The sequence below is a fragment of the Ovis canadensis genome, chromosome 22, assembly GCF_042477335.2.
Source record: "Ovis canadensis isolate MfBH-ARS-UI-01 breed Bighorn chromosome 22, ARS-UI_OviCan_v2, whole genome shotgun sequence".
In the NCBI taxonomy this organism is placed as follows: domain Eukaryota; kingdom Metazoa; phylum Chordata; class Mammalia; order Artiodactyla; family Bovidae; genus Ovis; species Ovis canadensis.
Genome location: NC_091266.1, coordinates 21,165,776 through 21,190,915, shown reverse-complemented (window position 1 = coordinate 21,190,915; position 25,140 = coordinate 21,165,776).

Genomic DNA, 25,140 nt, shown 5'->3' with positions numbered 1-25,140 from the left:
TTTAATATGTTGATATTAATACGAGTTTAAATGAATTTGGAAACACTGATTTTGCACAATATCTTTTTTCTATTTATGACAAGAAAACAACTTGTAACGTGATAGGACAGATTAACAAGAGGCAACAGGTTGCAAAGAACTCAATATTTTCATTTACAACTTTACTGTGAACAATATTGTCCCAGTGAGTCATTTAATATATTTCTTCATAGATACAGCTGAATGCTGACTGGTTGTGGGTTGGTGAACTGTATACACTGGTAATCCATGGGCTGGACCATTATGCTCATGACTCTATTAAACACTTGTTTCTCAAACACAGTTGAACTGCCCATGTTAAGTGATGGCATGGTGATTTGTTTCATATAATCTATATTCAATAACAAAGGCTGAAAATTTTGCTGTAAGGGCTAGAACTGATGCAAATGAATATTTTGCTTGGCCTTCAAGGTGTTTCAAAATAAGTGGAGGGCATATTTTTAACACTTGGATTATTTACATTGAATGTCAATTAAAAATAATAATATTTATTATCTTTTTGAAATAGCAGGCAGCGTGGCATCACTAGGCTTATATTTCAGGAAAGCAAAAGTATGCTCATATTAAATAAATAAAGACTGCCCTCTTAAGAAAATGCAATGTGCATTTTAGTTCAAAACATTCTTCAAAATTCCTTATTAGCTATCCAGTAGCTGATGTGAAATATCAATTTTCATTTATTGTTTTTTCTTAAACAGTTATTTCTATAGTAAAAATATATTTCTCTATATCAAAATCTCTATCACTAATAGAAAAATAATAACTTGACTTAGAGGCTGCATTATTGTGAGGAGGATTGGTGAACACTCTAATTCAATGAAAACAAATTTTTAATACGAATGGAAAACTGACATTTATTTTAAATTAAGACTATTTTACTCATTTGTAAACTGCTGGCCTCTAGAATAATCCAAATTTAAAATATTTATTCTGAAAATAATCTCATATACCTAGCAAGGAGTGCCCCTGATCTCATTCAAATGAGTTTATTTTAAAAAGAGGTATATGAAGAAGAAAGAACCACAAATAATGACTATCTACTTTATAAAAAGATAAAAGAATCTGGAGCAGCCCAAAGAGATATTGAAAGAAGAGAGAAACATATCCACAAATAACTACTGAGAAATCAGATCAGTTTAGTTCAGTTCAGTCACTGAGTCATGTTCAGCTCTGTGTTATCCCATGGACTTCAGCACACCAGGACTCTCTGTCCATCACCAACTTCTGCAGCTTACTCAAATTTATGTCCATTGAGTCAGTGATGCCATTCAACCATATCATCCTCTGTCCTCCCCTTCTCCTTCTGACTTAGATCTTTCCCAGCATCAGGGTTTTTACCAATGAGTCCGTTTTTCCCATCAGGTGGCCAAAGTATTGGAATTTCAGCTTCAGCATCTGTCCTTCCAATGAATATTCAGGACTGATTTCTTTTAGGATTGACTAGTTGATCTCCTTGCTGTCCAAGGACTCTCAAGAGTCTTCTCCAACACCACAGTTCAAAAGCACCAGTTCTTCAGCACTTAGCTTTCTTTATAGTCCAAATCTCACATCTGTATATGACTACTGGAAAAGCCATAGCTTTGACCAGATGGATCTTTGTTGGCAAAATAATGCCTCTGCTTATTAATAAGATGTCTAGGTTGATCATAGCTCTTCTTCCTAGAAGTAAGAGTCTTTTAAATTCATGGCTACAGTCACCATTGGCAGTGATTTTAGAGCCCAAGAAAATAAAGTATCTCACTGTTTCCATTGTTTCCCCCATCTATTTGCCATGAAGTGATGAGGCCATATTCCATGACCTTAATTTTCTGAATGTTGAGTTTTAAGCCAACATTTTCACTCTGATCTTTCAATTTCATTAAGAGGGTCTTTAGTTCTCCTCTTTCTGCAATAGGAGTGGTGTCTGCCTATCTGCGGTTATTGATATTTCTCCTGGCAATTTTCATTACAGCTTGTTTTATCCACCCTGGCATTTCAAGTGATGTACTTGCATATGAGTTAAATAAGCAGAGTGCCAATATACAGCCTTCATGTTCTCATTTCCTGATTGAATCCAGTCTGCTTTTCCATATCCACTTATAACTGTGGCCTCTTGACCTTCATATAGATTTCTCAGGAGGCAGGTCATGTGGTATGGGATTCCCATCTCTTGAATAATTTTCCACAGATTTTTGTGATCCACACAGTCAAAGGCTTTGGGATACTCAATAAAGTAGTTCAGTTAAGTTGAACAGTTGTATCAGACTCTTTGTGATCCCATAGACTCAAGCAAGCCTGGCTTCCCTGTCCATTAGCAAATCCCTGAGTTTACTCAATCTTATGTCCATTGAGTCAGTGATACCATCCAACCATCTCATCCTCTGTGGTCACCTTCTCTTCATGTCTTCATTCTTTTCTAGGACCAGGGTCTTTTCCAATGAGTCAGTTCTTCACATCAGGTAGCCAAATTATTGGAGCTTCAGCCTCACGAAGCTTCCCTTGTGGCTCAGACGGTAAAGCGTCTGCCTATAATGCGGGAGACCCAGGTGTGATCCCTGAGTTGGGAAGTTCCCCTGGAGAAGGAAATGACAACCTACTCCACTATTCTTGCCTGGAAAATCCCGTGGATGGAGAAGCCCGGTAGGCTACAGTCCATGGGGTCACAAAGAGTCGGACACGACTGAGTGACTTCACTTCAGCTTCATCATCAGTCCTTCCAATGAACATTCAGGACTAATTTCCTTTAGGATGGACTGGTTGGATCTCCTTGCAATCCAAAGGACTCTCAAGAGTCTTCTCCAACAAAAAGTTCAAAAACATCAAATTTCTTTGGCACTCAGGTTTCTTCGTAGTCCAACTCTCACATCCATACATGACCACTGGAAAAACCATAGCTTTGACTAGATGTACTTTTGTTGGCAAAGTTGGCCATAACTTTTGTTCCAAGGAGCAAATATCTGTTAATATCATGGCTGCACTCAATATCTGCAGTGATTTTGGAGCCAAAAAGTAAAGTCTGTCACTGTTTCCACTGTTTCCCCATCTACTTGCAATGAAGTGATGGGACCAGATGCCATTATCTTAGTTTTCTGAATGTTGAGCTTTAACCCAACTTTTTCACTTTCGTCTTTTACTTTCATCAAGAAGATCTTTAGTTCTTTTTCACTTTCTGCCATAAGGGTGGTGTTATCTGCATATATGAGATTATTCATATTTCTACTGGTAATCTTGATTCCAGCTTGTATTTCATCCACTCCAGTGTTTCTCATGATGTACTCTGCATATAATTTAAATAAGCAGTGCGACAATATACAGCCTTGGCATACTCCTTTCCCTATTTGGAACCAGTCTGTTGTTCCATGCCCAGTTCTAACTCTTCCTTCCTCACCTGCATATGATTTCTCAGGAGGCAGGTCAGGTGGTCTGGTATTCCCATCTCTTTAAGAATGTTCCACAGTTTGTTGTGTTCTACATAGTATAGTCAATAAGGCAGAAATATATATTATTCTTAAATTCTCTTGCTTTTCTGATGATCCAGCAGAGGTTGGCAATTTAATCTCTGGTCTCTCTGCCTTTTCTAAATACAGCTTTAACATCCGGAAGTCCAAGATTCGCAAACAGAATGTACAGAAAAACTATAAAAAAAGAGATCTCCATGACCAAGAAAACCACGATGGTGTGATCACTCACCTAGAGCCAGACATCCTGGAATGCAAAGTGGGCCTTAGGAAGCATCATTATGAACAAAACTAGTGGAGGTGGATAGAATTCCAGTTGAGTCTAGCTTGGAGAATTTTCAGCATTACTTTAGTAGTGTGTGAGAAGAGTGCAATTGTCCTGTAGTTTGAGCATTCTTTGGCATTGCCTTTCTTTGGGATTGGAATGAAAACTGACCTCTTCCAGTCCTGCGGCCAAAGCTGAGTTTTCCAAATTTGCTGGCATATTGACTGTGGAACTTTCACAGCATCATCTTTCGGGATTTCTAATAGCTCAACTGGAGATCTCTTTTGTATAGTTTTTCTTTGTATTCTTGTCACCTTTTCTTAATATCTTCTACTTCTATTAGTTCTGTACCATTACTGTACTTTACTGTGCCCATCTTTATGAAATGTCCCATTGGTATCTCTAATTTTCTTGAAGAGATCCCTAGTCTTTCCCATTTTATTGTTTTCCTCTATTTCTTTGCACTGATCACTGAGGAAGGCTTTCTTATCTCCCTTTGCTATTCTTTGGAACTCTGCATTCAAATGGGTATATCTTCTTTTTTTTTTTTTTTTTTTTTTGCCTTAGCTTCTTTTCTTTTCTCTTCTATTCTTTTTCCTGGGGATGATATTGATCACTGCCTCCTATGCAAAGTTCCAAACCTCCGACCATAGTTCTTCAGGCACTCTGTCTACCAGATCTAATGCCTTGAATCTATTTGTCACTCCCACTGTATAATCTTTAGGGATTTGATTTAGGTCATACCTGAATGGTCTAGTGGTTTTCCCTACTTTCTTCAGTTTCAGTCTGAATTTGGCAATGAGTTCATGATGTGAGCCATAGTCAGCTTCTAGTCTTGTTTTTGCTGACTGTATAGAGCTTCTCCATCTTTGGCTGCAAAGAATGTAATCAATCTTATTTCAGTATTGGCCATCTGGTGATGTCCTTATGTAGAGTCTTCTCTTGTGTTGTTGGAAATTAGTATTCTCTATGACCAGTGTGTTCTCTTGTCAAAACTCTGTTAGCCTTTGACCAGCTTGTTTTGTTGTCCAAGACCAAATTTGCCTGTTACTCCAGGTTTTCCTTGACTTCTACTTTTTCATTCCAGTCCACTATAATGGAAAGGACATCTTTGGTGTTAGTTCTAGAAGATCTTGTAGGTCTTCATGGATCCATTGAACTTCATTTTATTCAGCATTACCAGTCAGGGTATAACTTTGGATTACTGTGATATTGAATGGTTTGCCTTGGAAAAGAACAGAGATCATTCTGAGAGATTGCATCCAAGTATTGCATTTTGGACTCTTTTGTTGACTATGATGACTACTCCATTTCTTCTAAGGGATTCTTGCCCACAGTAGTAGATATAATGGTCATCTGAATTAAATCTCCCATTCTGGTCCATTTTAGTTCACTGATTCCTTAAATGTTGAGGAACTCCTGCCATTTCCTTTTTGATCACTTCCACTTTGCCTTGATTCATGGACCTAACATTCCAGATTCCTATGCAATATTTCTCTTTATAGCATCAGACTTTGCTTCCATCAATAGTCACATCCACAACTGGATGTTGTTGTTGTTTTGGCTCCATCTCCTCATTTGTTCTGAAGTTATTTCTGCACTGATCTCTGGTAGCATATTGGGCACTGATGGGCTTGATAAAGGACAGAAATGGTATGGACCTAACAGAAGCAGAAGATATTAAGAAGAGATGGCAAGAATACACAGAAGAACTGTACAGAAAGGATCTTCATGACCTGGATAATCACAACGGTGTGATCACTCATCTAGAGCCAGACATCCTGGAATGTGAAGTCAAGTGGGCCTTAGAAAGCATCACTATGAACAAAGCTAGTGGAGGTGATGGAATTCCAGTAGAGCTATTTCAAATCCTGAAAGATGATGCTGTGAAAGTGCTGCATTCAATATGCCAGCAAATTTGGAAAACTCACAGTGGCCACAGGACTGGAAAAGGTCCATTTTCATTCCAATCCCAAAGAAAGGCAATGAAAAACAATGTTCAAACTACTGCACAATTGCACTCATCTCGCATGCTAGTAAAGTAATGCTCAAAATTCTCCAAGCCAGGCTTCAGCAATACATGAACCCTGGTTTTAGAAAAGGCAGAGGAACCAGAAATCAAATTGCCAATATCTGCTGGATCCTGGAAAAAGCAAGAGAGTTCCAAAAAAACATCTATTTCTGCTTTACTGACTATGCCAAAGCCTTTGACTGTGTGGATCACAATAAACTGTGGAAAATTCTGAAAGAGATGGAAATACCAGACCACCTGACCTCCCTCTTGGGAAATCTGTATGCAGGCCAGGAAGCAACAGTTAGAAGTGGACATGAAACAACAGACTGGTTCCTAATAGGAAAAGGAGTATGTCAAGACTGTATATTATCACCCTGCTTATTTAACTTCTATGCAGAGTACATCATGAGAAACGCTGGACTGGAAGAAACACAAGCTGGAATCAAGATTGCCAGGAGAAATATCAGTAAACTCAGATATGCAGATGACACCACCCTTATGGCAGAAAGTGAAGAGGAACGAAAAAGCCTCTTGATGAAAGTAAAAGAGGAGAGTGAAAAAGTTGGCTTAAAGCTTAACATTCAGAAAACAAAGATCATGGCATCCGGTCCCATCACTCCCTGGGAAATCGATGGGGAACCAGTGGAAACAGTGTCAGACTTCATTTTTGGGGGGCTCCAAAATCACTGTAGATGTTTACTGCAGCCATGAAATTAAAAGAAGCTTACTCCGTGGAAGGAAAGTTATGCCCAATCTAGAGAGTATATTCATAAGCAGAAACATTACTTTGCTGACTAAGCTCCGTCTAGTCAAGGCGATAGTTTTCCAGTAGTCATGTATGGATGTGAGAGTTGGACTGTGAAGAAAGCTGAGTGCCTAAGAATTGATGCTTTTGGACTGTGGTGTTGGAGAAGACTCTTGAGAGTCCCTTAGACTGCAAGGAGATCCAACCAGTCCATTCTGAAGGAGATCAACCCTGGGATTTCTTTGGAAGGAATGATGCTAAAGCTGAAACTCCAGTACTTAGGCCACCTCATGCGAAGAGTTGACTCATTGGAGAAAACTTTGATTCTGGGAGGGACTGGGGGCAGGAGGAGAAGGGGACGACAGAGGATGAGATGGCTGGATGGCATCACTGACTCAATGGATGTGAGTCTGAGTGAACTCTGGGAGTTGGTGATGGACAGGGAGGACTGGCATGCTGGGATTCATGGGGTCGCAAAGAGTCAGACACGACTGAGCGACTGAACTGAACTGAACTGAACTGACCTTGGGAGTTCATGTTTGACTGTCTTATCTTTTTTGCTTTTCATACTGTTCATGGGGTTTTCAAGGCAAGAATACTGAAGTGGTTTGCCATTCCTTTTTCTACTGGAACACGTTATATCAGAACTCTCCACCATGACCCGTCCATCTTGGGTGGCCCTACATGGCATGACTCATAGTTTCATTGAGTTAGACAAGGCTGTGGTCCATGTGATCAGTTAGGTTAATTTTCTCTATTTTGGTTTTCATTTTATCTGCCCTCTGATTGATAGGGATAAGAGGCTATTGAGAAATAGCTTGGACCTATATTCGTACTTAATTTAAAAAAAAAAAAGTCAATTGAAAAGGTTGGTATGTACTGATAGGATAAAATTACAAAATCCCCTGCAGGTAAACAAAAATAAAGCGACAAAGTAACCACAAAGTTTCCAAGAGTTTGCATGTAGGGTGTAGCAAACATATTTCTCAAATATTTCCTTTGGCCTAAAATTCCTGCCTAAATCAATTGAGTATAAAATGGAATCTAATGATCAGAAACCTATGTAGAATTATAGAAAAGTTACAAAGATACTACAGAGTTCCCATGTATTCTACACAGAATTTATCATGTAGCCTTATCTAGATAATGTAAATATTATCTATTATTTTCTTTTCAAAGTAATTTCCCACCTATTATTTTATTTCATTCTCACATCAATCCTGCTAATCAGATAATACAGCAATTATCATTTCTATTTTATCTACAAAGAGTCTGAGGTTGAACTATTAAAGAACAGTCTCAGTTCAGTTCAGTTCAGTCGCTCAGTCGTATCTAACTCTTTGCAACCCCATGAATTGGAGCACACCAGGTCACCCTGTCCATCACCAACTCCTGGACTTCACTCAAACTCATGTCCATTGAGTTGGTGATACCATCCAGACATCTCATCCTCTGTCATCTTCTTCTCCTGCCCCCAATCCCTTCCAATATCAGAATCTTTTCCAATGAGTCAACTCTTCACATGAGGTGGCCAAAGTACTGGAGTTTCAGCTTTAGCATCATTCCTTCCAAAGAACATCCAGGACTGATCTTCTTTAGAATGGACTGGTTGGATCTCCTTGCAGTCCAAGGGACTCTCAAGAGTCTTCTCCAACACCACAGTTCAAAAACATCAATTCTTCGGCGCTCAGCTTTCTTCACAGTCCAAATCTCACATCCATACATGACTACTGGAAAAACCATAGCCTTGACTAGACAGACCTTTGTTGGCAAAGTAATGACTCTGGTTTTGAATTGTTATCTAGGTTGCTCATAACTTTCCTTCCAAGAAGTAAGCGTCTTTTAATTTCATGGCTGCAGTCATCATCTGCAGTGATTTTGAAGCCAAAAAACAGAAAATAAAAAAAAAAAATAAATATCACTAAAATATGAGTAGATATGAATCTAAATAAAAAGCTATGGATTTTCAGTTAAATACTCATTATATTCACCTGTTTCTGAGGTATTTTTATTATGTTGTTTATTTTGCATATTTGTCCTTGCCTGAAAATATATGCTTTTCCATGAGGTCACTTGGAATTAAATTCGTGATGCAGTAATGGTTAAGGGCTCTTTAACTTTCAATTAACTTTTTTTAATCAAAAAAATGCACTCAAAATCTAGTAAATCATTGGATAAGATTGAGGAGTAATGGGATGGGGTGTGGGACTTCTGCTTTTATACTGTTCATTTTATGTTTTTCAGTGTATTCTTATTTTTAAAATTTCTTCTTTGTAATATAAAATTGAATATATTTTCACATAATGTTTACTATCTCTTATTTACATGAGAAATAGATTTAAGACATTAGATCTGATAGACAGAGTGCCTGATGAACTATGAATGGAAATTCATGACATTGTACAGGAGACGAGGATCAAGACCATCCTCATGGAAAAGAAATGCAAAAAAAGCAAAACGGCTGCCTGAGGAGGCCTTACAAATAGCTGTAAAAAGAAGAGAAGTGAAAAGCAAAGGAAAAAAGGAAAGATACAAGCATCTGATTACAGAGTTCAAAAGAATAGCAAGAAGAGATAAGAAAGCCTTCTTCAGTGATCAATGCAAAGAAATAGAGAAAAACAACAGAATGAGAAAGACTAGAGATCTCTTTGAGAAAATTAGAGAAACCAAGGAAATATTTCATGCAAAGATGGGCTTGATAAAGGAAAGAAATGGTATGGACCTAACAGAAGCAGAAGATATTAAGAAGAGGTGGCAAGAATACACAGAAGAACTATACAAAAAAGATATTCACGACCAAGATAATCACGATGGTATGATTACACACCCAGAGCCAGACATCCTGGAATGTGAAGTCAAGTGGGCCTTAGAAAGCATCACTGTACAAAGCTAGTGGAGGTGATGGAATTCCAGTTGAGCTATTTCAAATCCTGAAAGATGATGCTGTGAAAGTGCTGCACTCAATATGCCAGCAAATTTGGAAAACTCAGCAGTGGCCACAGGACTGGAAAATGTCAGTCTTCATTCCAATCACAAAGAAAGGCAATGCCAAAGAATGTTCAGACTACTGCACAATTGCACTCATCTCACATGCTAGTAAAGTAATGCTCAAAATTCTCCAAGCCAGGCTTTAGCAATACGTGAACCGTGAACTCCCTGATGTTCAAGCTGGTTTTAGAAAAGGCAGAGGAACCACAGATCAAATTGCCAACATCCGCTGGATCATGGAAAAAGCAAGAGAGTTCCAGAAAAACATCTATTTCTGCTTTATTGACTATGCCAAAACCTTTGACTGTGTGGATCACAATAAACTGTGGAAAAATCTGAAAGAGATGGAAATACCAGACCACCTGACCTGCCTCTTGAGAAACCTATATGCAGGTCAGGAAGCAACAGTTAGAACTGGACATGGAACAGCAGACTGGCTCCAAATAGGAAAAGGAATACATCAAGACTGTATATTGTCACCCTGCTTATTTAACTTCTATGCAGAGTACATTATGAGAACCGCTGGACTGGAAGAAACACAAGCTGGAATCAAGATTGCCGGGAGAAATACCAATAACCTGAGATATGCAGATGACACCACCCTTATGGCAGAAAGTGAAGAGGAACTAAAAAGCCTCTTGATGAAAGTGAAAGAGGAGAGTGAAAAAGTTGGCTTAAAGTTCAACATTCAGAAAACGAAGATCATGGCATCTGGTCCCATCACTCCATGGGAAATAGATGGGGAAACAGTGGAAACAGTGTCCGACTTTATTTGGGGTGCTCCAAAATTACTGCAGATGGTGATTGCAGCCATGAAATTAAAAGACACTTACTCCTTGGATGAAAAGTTATGACCAACCTAGATAGCATATTCAAAAGAGAGATATTACTTTGCAAACAAATTGGTTTTTCCAATAGTCATGTATGGATGTGAGAGTTGGACTCTGAAGAAAGCTGAGCGCCGAAGAATTGATGCTTTTGAACTGTGGTGTTGGAGAAGACTCCTGAGAGTCCCTTGGACTGAAAGGAGATCCAACCAGTCCATTCTGAAGGAGATCAACCCTGGGATTTCTTTGGAGGGAATAATGCTAAAGCTGAAACTCCAGTACTTTGGCCACCTCATGTGAAGAGTTGACTCATTGGAAAAGACTCTGATGCTAGGAGGGATTGGGGGCAGGAGCAGAAGGGGACGACAGAGGATGAGATGGCTGGATGGCATCACTGACTCAATGGACGTGAGTCTGAGTGAACTCCGGGAGTTGGTGATGGACAGGGTGACCTGGTGTGCTGCAGTTCATGGGGTCGCAACGAGTTGGACACGACTGACCGACTGAACTGAACTGAACCGATTTACATAATATCTTCACATAAAATTTAATGTTTATTTCCAACCACCAACTCTATGAGATGGGTTTGATCACTTCACATGGCTTGCAGTGCTCATAGTGAAATTCTCTTCTAGCCTAATTAGTGTTTTTACTGTTTTCATTTTCTTGATTTGTTTTAAATGTCTTGGTTTTTATAAATAAAAATCACTCTTTTTAGTATATTTGCAATATTATCTCCCTTCTCAGTTCACTTACTCTTTTCATTTACTCCTTTATTTACTTCTTTGTTTTCCATCTAAAATGATTTGTATTTACCTATCACATTGAAATTTAAAAAATAAAGAATAAAAGTTTGTATGAATAATAGGGAATGTAGCATTACAAGTGTATGTACATTTGAAGTTTATTCAAGTCTCAAGACTAGATAAACTTTTGCTATGGTATAATTTCCCTTTTAAAGGTTAACTTTAGGAATAATGGACTTCTGTTTGCAATTTCTCACAGAAATCCTTATAGAGAATTTTGCCTATCACTGCTTTGAACACTCTGGTTCAATGTCCAGTTTTATTATTCCAGTTCTGTCTGTGCAGTGTGTAGTGCAAAAGCCTCCATCAATAAACATTATGAGAATGAAATTTACATTAATCAGTAGGCACTTAAGATCAAACTAAGCTGGATCATCTAACACTTTTATTAATATTAAAGAGTCCTTGTATATCCTTTCCAGTGAAATTGCAAATTAAACTTGTGCAATTATTTTGTTGATACTCATAAAATAGCTTTAGACTGAGATTTTAAAAATGTTTTACAAATACTGATCCTTTTAACACTTCAACTGATAAGGATTATGAATAGTAGTTTCTAAGCAGGACTAAGAGATCATCTATCGGTGCTGTAAATTGCCAGAACATAGAGCCAACGTAAGGAGTAGACTTTCTGTGCTTGTCACTCTCTAGTGCTCACTTTAATCATGGGATGCAAGACATTCAATAAATGCAAGCCACAAGTCTGTGCTTCTAATTCAAAAACAACTTTGAGAGATCAAAATTTCCACAAAAGAAAAGTAGGTAATATAAAGAGATAAGTAATGAATTATCCTCTCAAAGATACAGGAGTGCACTGTTGTGGATTATGTTGAAAAATGTTTATTTTGTAGAACATTTAACCAATCATTCAACCAAAAAAGTCTTCAGAATTCACAGTTATTTTTACACTGTTTTATACTATTATGTAATTATCATAAAAAGGAGGTGAGTTATTTTCATTACCACTTCACAGAAAGGAAGTTATTCAAAGACATGAAATATCTTCCCCAGTCTCTCTGTTAATCAGTAGTGGATCTAAGACTGAAAATCAGATCTGTTGATCCCAAGATATGGGTTCTTTAACACCTATCATTCTGGCTTTCTATGGGAATATCTATCCTTTATTAATTTTTTTACAAATCCCAAGCACACAATATTTTTATGTTTTCTATGCTTTCAAACTTGATAGCTTTAAGAGACAAAAGGAATCACAACTCCATTGTCAGAAACATTCCAGAATACAAAATTTAATGTGTCTAATAGAATAGCAATGAATCATATATATAGATATTCTCCCACAATATTATATAATACAGCAAAGCAAACAACTAATGACTACCAAGTAAACAATACTGGTGTCATTAGACATAATGCACTAAAAATTCATCAATCATACATACTGAAGGAATATCCACTATACCAAAAGACTCTTGCTCTCATACTTGACACATAAGTCTATGCTTCATAATCTGAGTTTGTCCATTTAAGGTGTATAAGCATCAGAAGTTTAGCAAAAGGCAAGAAAACTATTCTAGATAATGAAAATGGTAAAAAGTGAGTTTATTGCAAAACTGGAAAGAAATGAATTATCTGTGTTTAGAAACACTGAATCATAGATTGTTTGGGAGACTTTTGACAAAAAGGCAAAGAAATGTGCTTGCTTTAATAAGATTTCTAGGCAATTCCATATGATAACATAATTTAATTGTGAATATTCCTGTGTTATGCAGAATTTGAAGGCTGCCCCTCAAAGTTTCTCTCCTCTTGATTATATGTACCTTATAACACCTGGGTCTGTAGAGATGTTGATTTTACTCCCATCGTTATACTATGTTATACAGTACTTTTTGTTGTTCAGTCTTGAAGCTGTGTCCTACTCTTTGCAGCCCCATAGTCTGCTGTATGCCAGGCTTCTCTAACCTCCACTATCTCCCAGAGTTTGTTCAAATTCATATCCATTGAGCCAGTAATGCTATCTAACCTCTTCATCTTCTGCTGGCTCTTGCTACTTTTACCTTCAATCTTTCCCAGATTATATACTACAACCATAAAATAGGGAGGTTATCTAGATATATTCTGTCAAGTGAAGTGAGTGAAAGTCACTCAGTCATGTACAACTCTTTGAGACTCCATGGACTATACAGTCCATGGAATTCTCCAGGCCATAATCCTGGAGTGGGTAGCCTTTCCCTTCTCCAAGGGATCTGCCCAATCCATGGATTAAATCCAGGTCTCCCACATTGCAGGCAGATTCTTTACCAGCTGAGCCACAAGGGAAGCTCAGATATATTCTAATCTCATAAAATGGAAACTTTTCTCCAGCTGGTTGAAAAATAGAAAGCCAGTATGATCTGGAAGAAAACAAATATTCATGTGTCAACTGGCTGTTTGGTCACATGGAGTCATGGTAATACATCCTCTTTCAAATGTTAATGTTAAAATGAGAAAAGCTATATTCCAGTGGTATTTTGGGTTTGAAAATAGACTTGTCTAACTTATGTAGTTTTACCTGGTAGAAAAGCTGAGAAATTTTCTGAAAAAATTTTGACAAAAAAATGAGATCATGAATGAAGAACTTGCATTGTCAATAAAAGATTGTTCTGAACTCCAGTGAGGAAAACTTTTTCTTTTCTCTTTTGTTTCTTTCTTTCTTTTCTTTCAACCATGCTAAGGGGCATGCAGGATTTAGTTTACCAGCCTTGGACTGCATCCATGCCCCCTGCATTCCGAACACAGAGGTTTAACCACTGGATCACCAGGGAAGTCCTGGGAAAACCTTCTTGAGAGTTATACATGCTGTTATTTCTCAGAGTGATACAACAATTATTCAGTGTAGGTAAAGTAAATGCTCTCAAAGACCCAGCTTCTCACATTTACCCACCCATCATCTACAGTACAGGAAAGAGGTTCTGTAAGAAGGATAGCAGGAGTGCTGTGTAAGAGTGTGTGGGGTTATCGGAAATAGACTACAGAGTTACCATTTATATTTCAGTCTGTTAAATAGTTTAAATTTTACATAAATTCTACACTAGGGTTATTTTTGTAATTATGCAAAGGAATGAACACGTACAATAACTGCTTGATTTTCAACTTTAGGAAAAGTAAAATGCCATGTTACAATGATTAGTAATTCTCAGCTTTTACGTAGTGAATAGAGCACGGAGAGCATCACTGATTCAGTATTAGCGATCAACAGGTGAATGAAACAAAATCGCTGCTCTCTCTTAACATTTAACTCAGTTTTGGTAAAATTACAGGTGAGATGACTATTTGAATTGGTATTGATTGCAAATTATATTTGTAATCAAGTTCAAGAGATGCTTGATGTATGTTGATATTACACTAAATTAGTTTTTTAAAAGTCAACAAAATAACTATAGAACTTCCACTCTGAGAGATATGAAACATATCAAAATGAAGTGTTGGAGATTTGGAAAGAGGAATTAAAACCTAGATCTCAGTGAATTTATTTAACTAATTATCCCTCCTCTGAAATTGAAATTTTTTCTTCATTGATGGATTCCAGTTCCAGGGGTTTTGTTTATTGCATATTTTGCCTTGTTTTGTTCCTGGGTTTACACAGAATCCAGGGAAAATGATAGAACTTGGTAGGATGTTCTGTGACAAGCCAGCATGAAGTTTTTTTAGTTAGAACTGCAGTCTGAGCTTTCACATCTTTGTACATAATTCTATTGAATATTGATGAGTTATTCTCTGCAAAGATATAGTTTTAGTTCATCTGTCAGAAAACAAACAACAATGAAATATTTTTAGGATACCACTTGCCATTTCATGTGCAATGATACCTGTGCTTTTAAAGAAAGAAAAATAAGTTGCCTAAGGAAAATATTCCCGATATAAGGTAGAATAAACCAATGTTGTATATTCAATTGATAAAACACTCTTAATGAAGCTGAAAGAATATGATGAAATTGAAGATGAAAATGGATTAGTTGCTAAAAAGCTCTAACAAGATACTTGCCTAATGAACATTTCAAGGTCTAGCAAATAAATTCCTTACAACTTCCTGCATCTAAGCATATAAATATATTTTAGTCATGGTCTGTATTTTTTCACACTGGACTGAAGCCTTCCTTCGTAGCCAGGCTACTGTATCTTTGTAGCTAAAGTTGTTTTGGAAAAAATTATCTCTAACTGGGGAAGTCTTCTCAAACTGTATAGTGATTGAGGACCCTGTTTTACTGAGAAGTCTTGCCATTTTACAGTACTTTCTTTGTGTTTACCAACCTCAATCCTCTGATTTACTCAGACACACTAAGACTCAATCATTAGGTCTCAGTTATTAACACTCAATTGGCCAAATGTGCTGTTGTTTAGTTGTGTCTTACTCTTTTGTGACCCTATGGACTGTAGGCCTTGGGGATCCTCTGTTCATGGGATTTTCCAGGCAAGAATACTGGAGTGAGCTGCAATTTCCTTCCCTAGGGGATCTTCCTGACCCAAGGGTCAAACTCATGTCTTGTGCATTGCAGGTGGATTCTTTACTGATGAGCCACCAAGGAAGCCTGGCAAAAGGTGTAGAAGTCCCCAGAATACCTTGACCAAAATTATTGCTCCTGGTCCTTCTTAATCTCAGATCCACCCTTTTTGGAACTCATGAACTTTCACTCTTTAAGATAATCACAGGATGTCCAATGCATTTGGTTCCTGCTTATTTTGACCCACAGGTGATAAAGGTGAGATACTCCAATATTGCAAAAGTCTAATTGCTTCTATTAAAAATACTTTCATAGAGTAATCTTTCTGTTGTATGCTCTCAAGAGATGAAGACCTTAATCATCAGAGTTTGCAACTTGGAGGATTTTTTCTAGCGGGGGGAAAAAAAAAAAAAAAAACCCTCCAGAGGAACTCTCTTTAACCTCACTAGAAACACTCCTCTCGGGTACTGCTAATCAATCCTTGTGACGTTAAACTCCAAGGGATAGACTCTTGTATTTATATGACACACCTGAGGAAAGCACAAAACCCTGACTGGACTTGTCCATTATCCAGTGACCTAAAAGTAAAGATTTCCCAGAGTTGAAGCAGATGACATTTGATGAGACAACTCTCCCAATATATCCAAAATAGGGTGTTGGAAGTTTGTCACCAAAACTTTGATGATAACATAACAATTCAGACTGTCTCTAGTGTCTAGGATCTTAATAACAGATGAACTTTAGATAAAGGGGACCTGAGAGTTTTCCCTCTTCAGTTCAGTCACTCAGTCGTGTCCGACTCTTTGCGACCCCATGAATCGCAGCACGCCAGGCCTCCCTGTCCATCACCATCTCCTGGAGTTCACTCAGACTCACGTCCATCGAGTCAGTGATGCCATCCAGCCATCTCATCCTCTGTCGTCCCCTTCTCCTGCCCCCAATCCCTCCCAGCATCAGAGTCTTTTCCAATGAGTCAACTCTTCACATGAGGTGGCCAAAGTACTGGAGTTTCAGCTTTAGCATCATTCCTTTCAAAGAAATCCCAGGGCTGATCTCCTTCAGAATGGACTGGTTGGATCTCCTTGTAGTCCAAGGGACTCTCAGGAGTCTTCTCCAACACCACAGTTCAAAAGCATCAATTCTTCAGCACTCAGCTTTCTTCATAGTCCAACTCTCACATCCATACATGACTACTGGAAAAACCATAACCTTGACTAGACAGACCTTAGTTGGCAAAGTAATGTCTCTGCTTATGAATATGCTATCTAGGTTGGTCATAATTTTTCTTCCAAGGAGTAAGCGTCTTTTAATTTCATGGCTGCAATCACCATCTGCAGTGATTTTGGAGCCCCCCAAAAATAAAGTCTCACACTGTTTCCACTGTTTCCCCATCTATTTCCCATGAAGTGATGGGACTGGATGCCATGATCTTCGTTTCTCTCTTACCTCTCCTTATTTTTCAAATGTGGCCTTAATAGATTTCCTTCCTATGTGAGACACTACATTCAGGAAAGATGTTTCCTGACATTGACATTCCTGTTGACCAGTGATGCTTCAGAGAAAGATCTTGATCAAAAAGGGGAAATGTAATGTAATAAACAGAAACCCCAATTAAATATAACTGAGAGACAAGAAGAAGGAGATCTTATGCCCTGTGAGGATAATAGAGCTCAGTAGGAAAAAGACAGTCCTTTCCTGGCAAGGATTCATCCAACAAAAAGGCATGGACTCTGTCTTTGCTATGTCCCTCTTAGCTTTCTTTACCCCTCTATGTGAGAACTTACATGTGCCTCATCATGGTTGCAGACCCCAAATTGCAATTTGATCCAAAGTAAACCTGTCATTTCTAGAGAAATATTTGGCAGTTGGTTTCAGGTCAATATTCTGAATTTTGTATTTTCTTATATATTTAACATTTATACTTGAGACAGAAAAACATGAAGACTTCCAATTTTCCTTAAAATATTGTTCTTTTAAAATTGTCTTTAAATTGAACAAAAGAGCCATAAGTAAATGAATACATTACTTTAATATGAATCATAAGCATATTGAATGAATGTTAATATTTGGTCATAATAAATATTTATATCTTTCTAGTACTTATCCATAGAAAAAGCAAAATGTACAATGGTGTCTTAATATCACATTGTATGAACTATAGAAAAAAAAACTGTGACTTTATGGATATGCTGTGTTGTCTCAAGGCTAAAATAATTTTCTACAATACCTGAGTTCTTGCATCTCTTCACACATACTTTTATAAAAATTTTACAGAGAAAGATTATGGGGCTATTTTCAACAAAGAGCCCAAGCTCCCTAGGATTTTGAGAAGGCAACTCCAGTGACAGGCTTTACCAATAATGGCCATAGCAAAAAAAAAAAAATAATAAAGCGTGTTTTTTTTCATTAACTTTCAAATAACATTGTATCATCATATGTGTGTCCTGTATTTTTGAAAGTGAAAGTGAAAGTCATGTACGATTCTTTGTGACCCCATGGACTGTAGTCCATGGAATTCTCCAGGCCAGAATACTGGAGTGGGTAGCCATTCCCTTCTCCAGGGATCTTTGCAACCCAGGGGATGGAACCCAAGTCTCCAGCATTGCAGGAGGATTATTTAACAGCTGAGCCACAATTTAGACCCAATCTAAAGACCCACTAAACACTTCTGGCCAAATTACTTTTAATTAGAAGAACAATGCAAGCAAAGGATACAAAAGGCCTGAGACAAATAGAAATATAATTTCTCTTAGTTTTTTTTTTTTTAATTCCATGACATGCTTGCACGTATGCTTAGTTTCTCAGTTTTTTTCTGACGTTTTGCAACTCCATGGACTGAAGCCCTCCAGGCTTCTCTGTCCATGGAATTCTCCAGGCAAGAACACTGGGGTGGGTAGCCATTCCCTTCTCCAGGGGATCTTCCAGACCCAGGGATTGGACGGAGGCCTTTTGCATTGCAGGCAGATTTTTTACTGTCTGAGCCACCAAGGAAGTCCAAATTAGCATATATATATATATATATATACACACACTTTAACAAGCTGAATTGAATGCTTCCTTATAGTCATTTGAGTTTATTTCTTTACTTTCCATCTACTAGTGCTGACAAACTCCTCAAAACTCAGTGGTATACAGCAGTAGTGTTTCTTATACTCTTTATGCATTTGTGGCTTTGTAAGGGTGGCTCTACTCAAATCTTTTCTCATTTTTTTTTGCAGAAGCTACACAAGGCATGTTATTCTCGATGTGATGACAGAAGGACAAGAGAGCCAGCATATGTCAAGCCTCTACTGAAATCACACCCACTAACATCTCATTGACCAAATCAGTCCTATAGCCAAGGCCAGCCTCAGTGGAACATAGAAGCAGACTATGCTCGCAGTAGGAGGGAGAGGTAAGATAATGTTCACTAATAAATATTCAAACTAGCTTCGTCACTAAGCCAGTTACACAAACTACCTGAAATTATGCAATTTGATTTTGTTGTGCAAATCAAACACATGTAGCACTGGAAAGAGTTGTTTTATGAAAACTTAATGCAATGTTTTGAGCTTACTCAATAAAGACAAATAGGAAAAAAAATCTGTTGACTGAAGTATGGCTGATTTTGTTGTAAAATATTAGAGGTTGGAGACAAAGAAACAAAATTCTAGATGATTTTTTTTCCCTCAGATTGCTTTGCAATAATCTTTTGTTTCTTATTCCATTTTAAAAAATTAATTTATAAATGATGAGTGACACTAGTTAATGTAAAATCATGTAGCATTCCAAATGGGGACTTAACAGCCCTAGAATGGCCTTCAGTTCAGTTCAGTTCAGTTCAGTTGCTCAGTCGTGTCTGACTCTTTGCAAATTCGTGAATCACAGCATGCCAGGCCTCCCTGTCCATCACCAACTCCTGGAGTTCACTCAGACTCACGTCCATCGAGTCAGTGATGCCATCCAGCCATCTCATCCTGGGTCGTCCTCTTCTCCTCCTGCCCCCGATCCCTCCCAGCATCAAAGTCTTTTCCAATGAGTCAACTCTTCACATGAGGTGGCCAAAGTACTGGAGTTTCAGCTTTAGCATCATTCCTTCCAAAAAACACCCAAGGCTGATCTCCTTCAGAATGGACTGGTTGGATCTCCTTGTAGTCCAAGGGACTCTCAAGAGTCTTCTCCAACACCACACTTCAAAAGCATCAATTCTTCAGCGCTCAGCCTTCTTCACAGTCCAACTCTCACATCCTTACATGACCACAGGAAAAACCATAGCCTTGACTAGACGGAACTTTGTTGGCAAAGTAATGGCCTTAGCGTTACATCAAATAGTATTTTTGTACTTATGTATATCTATGTTTGTTTAAATTTAAAATAAAATATGTATTTATGTATTGAGAGTTGTGATTTTCTCGGTTAACTTTTTAATAAAAATTATCATCCTTGACCGTATCAGAGATAAAAACCCCCTGGAATGAAAAGGGAGATTTAATTATTCAAAGGAAAAAATAGACTTTAGCATAAGTTGACACCTTTAGCTAAGTACCAAATTTTCAGAAACTCACTTGATCCCTCTGCCCTTAAGGACAAGATGATTAAATCAGAATGGCAGTTGTAAGTGAATAGAATCTCCAATGAGATCTGCACCTCTTTGATCTCTTTATTACTCTGGAAACATTTCAAAACAGCCTTTTCTAAATGTCTTCTTTCACTAGATAACCTTCTAATCAGTATGCTCAAACAAAGACACTGTTGAAAGGAGCCTGGTAAGCTGCAGTTTATGGGACCCCAAAGATTTGGACACAACTGAGCCACTAGCACACACACACACACACACACACACACACACACACACCCTGACTCAAGAAACCTTCATTACAACTGAAGCTTGAGACAAGATTCTCAGCTGCTTGAATCTCTTTTGCTTACTTCTCCTGAGTTCACTGAGAAACAAGTCTTAGCCCTGGGAAAGCTACTCTAAGAGGAGTATGCATGGTTTATGTTTCAAAGTAAATTTAAATTTAAAAAATTAATTTTTCTAGATGTATATTCTTGGCTTTATTTTTTTTAACATTTTCCCATAGAACATATCGTGCAAGTTCTCTATTTTGAATTTCTCTATATTAAATAACTGAGGGCGTCCCTGGTGGCTCAGATGGTAAAGTGTCTGTCTGCAATGCAGGAGACCTGGGTTCAATCCCTGGGTTGGCAAGGTCTCCTGGAGAAGGAAATGGCAACCCACTCCAGTACTCTTGTTTGGAAAATTCCATGGACGGAGGAGTCTGGTAGGCTACGGACCATAATCTTGCAAAGAATCAGACACGATTGAGCGACTTCATTTATACAACTGACAGACTTGGTTAGGGTCATTTTCTGCATACTTTCAATGGCTTCTTGCTTTTTTAAAGAATGTGACTGCCTCAGTTTTCTTTGTGTGTCTAACCTGCTATAGTAGAACTGATTCTCTTGAACAAAAAATACAGTCTCTTTTCACAAGTTTTCATTCCATTATTTAATATTGAATTAAATACATGGTTAGTGTTTTTTCTCAGGTAACTTGTGTTTTCCTAGGAGGCCAAGAATTATGCATCAAATCAATTCAGATTTGTCAGTTTCTCTTCTTTGCTGATAGATAATATAATTTCATTGTTGGTGAATAACTTCTTATACACTGTCAGCTTCATCATTTTGAATGCAATCACACTCTTAATATGCAAGTTTCATCTAGAATTTTCTATTCCATTTTACTGACATTGCTAATGAAATGCTTTGTAAACATACAAGCTTTGCCACTGAAATAGATCCTCTATTATAAAGAAAGCTTTTCAGAGACCCAGATATCATGATAGAATTGAATATTTATGTTTACAAGTCTACTGCCTTATGTTGTCATAAAACCTGGGATAAGGAAAGGATATTTACAATAAAAAGCACTTACTGACTGATTCATATACACATATATGCTCTTTATCCTAAAATGAATCTTTCCTAATGATTCCAAATAACTACCACAATACAAAGGCAGAGGGTGAAAAGTCTTTGATAGCATACCCTTTACTCTCTTACTGTAGTAAAGTTTTACTACTTTATTATTTCCAAGAAATGGTGAAACATTTAAAATGGACCAGAAAAGAATGGTATTCATCTTTTTCCCTACAGGAAATCACTTTTATTTATTTTTTATAAGATATGTTTCAGATGTCAACATGTGCAACTAAAATTATTTTAGAAATTGATGGCAATTCTAATTTGAAGCTGAATTCCTTAGAACATTGTGGGTGAAGTGGGGCACTGAAATAGAGCAGTCCTTATAGTATGAATTTTCTAAACTTATTGATCATTGTTTTTTCTTACACATGGCCAAGTTGGTGGGATAACCACTTACAAAAATAGCCAGGCAGTTATGCAAAATATTTAGTTTGACCAAAAATCAATTTGCTAAATTTTATTATGCAAACAATGGTTCATGGGATTTATATTCAAAAGTAGAATTATCCTAGCCTTTGAGTAAGAATATCCACAATATATGAGTATGTTAAATAATAAATGAGTCATGACTGTTACAACAGTTTTCTTTAAATGTTGAAAGTAGGCAAACTTTCAGTTCAGTTCAGTTCAGTCGCTCAGTCATGTCCTACTCTTTGCGATCCTATGAATTGCAGCACGCCAGGCCTCCCTGTCCATCACCAACTCCCGGAGTTCACCCAAACTCACGTCCATCTAGTTGGTGATGCCATCCATGCAGCCATCTCATGCTCTGTTGTACCCTTTTCCTCCTGCCCCCAATCCCTCCCAGCATCAGAGTCTTTTCCAATGAGTCAACTCTTCGCATAAGGTGGTCAAAGTACTGGAGTTTCAGCTTTAGCATCATTCCTTCCAAAGAAATCCCAGGACTGATCTTTAGAACGGACTGATTGGATCTCCTTGCAGTTTAAGGGACTCTCAAGAATCTTCTCCAAACCACAGTTCAAAAACATCAATTCTTCAGCGCTCAGCTTTTTTCACAGTCCAACTCTCACATCCATACATGACCACTGGAAAAATCATAGCCTTGACTAGACATCCCTTTGTTGGCAAAGTAATGTCTCTGCTTTTGAATATGATATCTAGGTTGGTCATAACTTTTCTTCCAAGGAGTAAGCGTCTTTTAATTTCATGGCTGCAATCACCATCTGCAGTGATTTTGGAGCCCCCTAAAATAAAGTCTGACACTGTTTCCCCATCTATTTCCCATGAAGTGATGGGACCAGATGCCATGATCTTAGTTTTCTCAATGTTGAGCTTTAAACCAACTTTTTCACTCTCCTCTTTCACTTTCATCAAGAGGCTTTTTAGTTCCTCTTCACTTTCTGCCATAAGGGTGGTATCATCTGCATATCTGAGGTAATTAATATTTTTCCCAGCAATCTTGATTCCAGCTTGCAAACTTTAAGTCAAACCAATTAAATATTCTAATAAATAATGGAAAGGGAGTGTGCAACAGTGGAACACAACCCATGGGCTGGACATCAACCAGGATGATAATCCAGATTCTGTTACAAAGTGTCCATATGAACTTTAGAATGTGCTTTCCTCTTTGATTTTTCCATGGGAATAAGATCTTAAAAGAGTTAAACTACCAGGTCTCTTTCAGATATGAGCACCTAGGAGTCTACTTGACAGGAAATATTCTCAAGCATTCTTTCCAGGGGGAATAAAAGCCCTACTTAAAGAAAATGATAATAATAATAAGCACTTTAGAAAAATAGCTGCTTAATATTTTCCTTTTCTTTGCAAATTTTTTAAAAATACTCCTTATTTAATGTTTTTCTAAAAATTAATCAAATATATATATATGCATGTGTGTGTACTAAGTCACTTTAAGTCATGTCTGACTCTTTGCAACCCTTTGGACTGAAGCCCTCCAGGTTCCTCTGTCTATGGGATTCTCCAGGCAAGAATAGTAGAGTGTGTTGCCATGCCTTTCTCTTGCGGGGGGTGGGGGCGTGGGTGGGAGTGGGGGGGTGGGGGGACGGGAGGAGGGAGGGTTCTTCCCAACCCAGGGATCAAACCCATGTTTCATATATCTCCTGTATTGGCAATTGGGTTCTTTACCTCTAGTGTCACCTGGGAAACCCCAACAAAATATATATGACATGCTGAAAGTGGGAGATTTTTAAAAATCAAAGTATAGAAGACTACTATTATTCCAGGTATTAATCTTGGAGTTCAACTGTTTGGTTCTGTAAAATTTTATTGGCCCATGAATATTAGCTGCAGCTGCCACGTGACAGCAGGGGACGGTCTAATACTGTTTTGCTTTATGTCTGTTCCCTATGGATTTAGGAAACACGTCCATTTTTTTTAATTTGGTTGTGAAATTAATATTTAAATGTGATAAGGCTTCAGATATGATAGCATTATCAAAAAGAATGTACTGGTTCAAACAGCCATAATGATATTTTGTCAACCATCATTATAGTGAAACATCAACCATCTTCACTAAGGTCATCTTTGGAAAAATATGATATTCAAAACTTCCATGAACTATAGGAAAATAAGATATATATAAAAATATCTGTGTGTATATGTTCAACTTAAAGATGAATACATTAATTTGTCAACACGTTCATATCTTTTAAAGAGGTCATATAAGCAAATTTACTCTCCAGTTCAGTTCAGTTCAGTTCAGTTGCTCAGTCGTGACTGACTCTTTGCGACCCCATGAATCGCAGCATGCCAGGCTTCCCTGTCCATCACCAACTCCCGGAATTCTCTCAAACTCATGTCCATAGAGTCCATGATGCCACCCAAACATCTCCTCCTCTGTCACCCTCTTCTTCTCCTGTCCCCAATACCTCCCAACATCAGAGTCTTTTCCAATAAGTCAACTCTTCGCATCAGGTGTCCAAAATATTGAAGTTTCAGCTTTACCATCATTCCTTCCAAAGAACACCCAGAACTCATCTCCTTTAAATGGACTAGTTGGATCTCCTTGCAGTCCAAGGGACTCTCAAGAGTCTTCTCCAACACCACAGTTCAAAAGCATCAATTCTTCGGCGCTCAGCTTTCTTCACAGTCCAACTCTCACATCCATACATGACCACAGGAAAAACCATAGCCTTGACTAGATGGATCTCTGTTGGCAAATTAATATCTCTGCTTTTGAAAATGTTATCTAAGCTGGTCATAACGTCTCTTCCAAGGAGTAAGGGTCTTTTAATTTCATGGCTGCGATCACCATCTGCAGTGATTTTGGAGTCCTGCAAAAAAAAAAGTCTGACACTGTTTCCATTGTTTCTTCATTTATTTCTCATGAAGTGATGGGACCAGAGGCCATATGTTAGTTTTATGAATGTTGAGCTTTAAACCAACTTTTTCACTCTCCTCTTTCACTTTCATCAAGAGGTTTTTCAGTTCCTCTTCACTTTCTGTCATAAGGGTGGTGTCATCTTCATATCTGAGGTTATTGATATTTCTCCCAGCTATCTTGATTCCAGCTTGTGCTTCTTCCAGTCCAGCGTTTCTCATTATGTACTCTGCATATAAGTTAAATAAGCAGGATGACAATATACAGCCTTGATGTATTCCTTTTCCTATTTGGAACCAGTCTGTTGTTCCA